Source organism: Montipora foliosa, chromosome 5, assembly GCF_036669935.1.
Source record: "Montipora foliosa isolate CH-2021 chromosome 5, ASM3666993v2, whole genome shotgun sequence".
Classification (NCBI taxonomy): Eukaryota; Metazoa; Cnidaria; class Anthozoa; order Scleractinia; family Acroporidae; genus Montipora; species Montipora foliosa.
Window position 1 is genome coordinate 3,194,871 of NC_090873.1, and position 326 is coordinate 3,195,196.

Genomic DNA, 326 nt, shown 5'->3' on the forward strand with positions numbered 1-326 from the left:
TTCCTATCACATCAACTCCACACCGGACCACATAGCGATTTTTGGCGGATAAATTCCAAATAATGTTTCGGCTTTCTATGGAATCTTGGGTTTACTTCAAATTAGGAACTACATTTCAATCGTTGGACCCTCGTACATTCGTGACCTTCTTTTTCCATACAACCCAACTCGATAGTTAACTTTCTTCACCAAAGTCTTCGTTTGTTCCAGTTCTAAATACAAAAGCCTTTGGCTCGATCTCTTTTTTGTCCGTAGCAGCTCCAACTGACTCTACGGAAAGCTCTCTCATTTATCATAAAACAGCTCTTCGGCGTCTGTTATTTTTT